Below are 2,625 nucleotides of genomic sequence, written 5' to 3'. Positions count from 1 at the left end.
TGAAGCTAAGAACACATGTGTTCATACGAAACAGACGGAGCGTGTCTCTCTCCAAACAAAGAATGCTAGGATCCGATTTATTCAAACAAAAACAAAAACAAAAACAAGCAGACGCTCCAAGTAAAGCACATAAGATGTGACGGAATAAAAATATAGTTTTACTAGAGGAACCTGATAAGTTGTCGATGAAGAAGGGATGCCTTGGGCATCCCCAAGCTTAGACGCTTGAGTCTTCTTAAAATATGCAGGATGAACCACGGGGGCATCCCCAAGCTTTGACTTTTCACTCTTCTTGATCATATTGTATCATCCTCCTCTCTTGACCCTTGAAAACTTCCTCCACACCAAACTCAAAACAAACTCATTAGAGGGTCAGTGCATAATTCATATATTCAGAGGTGACATAATCATTCTTAACACTTCGGACATTGCACAAAGCTGCTGAAAGTTAATGGAACAAAGAAATCCATCAAACATAGCAAAGCAGGCAATGCGAAATAAAAGGCAGAATCTGTCAAAAGCGAACGGTCCGTAAAGGCGAATTTTAAAGAGGCACCGGACTTGCTCAGATGAAAATGCCCAAATTGAATGAAAGTTGCGTACATATCTGAGGATCACGCACGTAAATTGGCAGATTTTTTAATTTTTCTACGAGACTACTGCTCAAATTCGTGACGAGCAAGAAATCTGTTCCTGCGCGATAATCCAAATCTAGTATTGGCTTTACTATCAAAGACTTTACTTGGCACAACAATGCAATAAAATAAAGATAAGGAGAGGTTGCTACAGTAATAACAACTTCCAAGACTCAAATATAAAATAAAGTGCAGAAGTAAAATAATGGGTTGTCTCCCATAAGCGCTTTTCTTTAACGCCTTTCAGCTAGGCGCAGAAAGTGTGTATCAAGTATTATCAAGAGATGAAGCATCAATATTAATAGGTATCTTAGATGCTCCCCCATCCGTAGTGGTGCTAAGGGCTTTGTCAATTTTAGGCCTATAATAATTTTTTGGCTTAGGCACTTTAGAAACATACATAAACTTTTGCTCCTTACCCACATAAGCTTTCTCTTTAAACTTAAGAGAAGAAAAAGTTGAACCCAAGGTTCCCATAGCTTCTTCAAGTTCACTAATCCTATGGGTTCGATTATCATGAGTAGCACAAGTTTCTAAAACAGCAATTCTCTCATTAATTCCACCTAGAGATTTATCAAGTTTATCAGTGCTATTAAGTAATATTCCCAATTTAGTCTCAATACTTGGAAGATCTTTTTCTATGGCTTCCAACTTTTTCATGAAATCTTCAAGAGATATTTCAATTTTAGCTTCATTAACAGGTGGTATTCCAACTAGACTCTCAATAATGCAACTAGCTTCTAAAGCAGGAGTGCCTAGGAAATTACCTCCCGCAAGAGTATCAAGAACATACCTATTCCGGCTAGAGATACCAACATAAAAGTTCCTAAGTAGTATAATAGTGGAGTGTTTCTTAATGCACCTATGATGAGCATCGCTAATTCTATACCAAGCATCTTTAAAACTTTCTCCCCCTTGTTGCTTAAAGGAACGAACTTCAACTTCCGGATTACTCATTTTTAGCGATGTAGTAAATAAAGCAAACTAAATAAAGTAAATGCAAGTAACTAATTTTTTTGTGTTTTCGATATAGAGAACAAGACAGTAAATAAAGTAAAACTAGCAACTAATTTTTTTGTGTTTTTGATATAAAAGCAAACAAAGCAGTAAATAAAATAAAGTAAAACAAAGCAAGACAAAAACAAAGTAAAGAGATTGGAAGTGGAGACTCCCCTTGCAGCGTGTCTTGATCTCTCCGGCAACGGCGCCAGAAATTTTCTTGATGCGTGTAGTTGACACGTCCGTTGGGAACCCCAAGAGGAAGGTGTGATGCGCACAGCAGCAAGTTTCCCTCAGTGAGAAACCAAGGTTTAATCGAACCAGTAGGAGTCAAGAAGCACGTTGAAGGTTGATGGCGGAGGAGTGTAGTGCGGCGCAACACCGGGGATTCCGGCGCCAACGTGGAACCTGCACAACACAATCACGAGAACTTTGCCCCAACGTAACGAGTGAGGTTGTCAATCTCACCGGCTTCTTGTAAACAAAGGATTAGATGTATAGTGTGGATGATGATGATTGTTTGCGAAGAACGAGTAAAGAACAATTGCAGCAGATTGTATTTCAGATGTAAAGAATAGGACCGGGGTCCACAGTTCACTAGTGGTGTCTCTCCCATAAGATAGCAGATGTTGGGTGAACAAATTACATTTGGGCAATTGACAAATAAAGAAGGCATCCCACGGTATGATTGCTGCACCCCCATGGGGCTCTCACAGACGTTTGGATTTTTGGCCGTCCGATCGAGCTGACGTGGCGTGATCTCCGCGGCGGTCGCTTTCGTCCAGGGCAGCGAGGCCCTCGCTCGGTTCCGCATTTTATCCATGGGTCGGTGACGAGCCCGCGAGGCCCGTTCCGTTCGCTCCACTCTCACCCGCCTCCCACGTCCTCCTCTCCCCTCGTGCCCTCCCATCGCCGCCGCCGTCGCCGCCAACCCCCAATCCCGTCGCCCCCGTCCTCCTCAATCCCCTCGCTCCCTCTCCACGGTCGTCAT

The sequence above is a fragment of the Lolium rigidum genome, chromosome 4 (genome assembly GCF_022539505.1).
Source record: "Lolium rigidum isolate FL_2022 chromosome 4, APGP_CSIRO_Lrig_0.1, whole genome shotgun sequence".
In the NCBI taxonomy this organism is placed as follows: Eukaryota; Viridiplantae; Streptophyta; class Magnoliopsida; order Poales; family Poaceae; genus Lolium; species Lolium rigidum.
Note: the sequence above shows the minus strand (reverse complement) of the source record.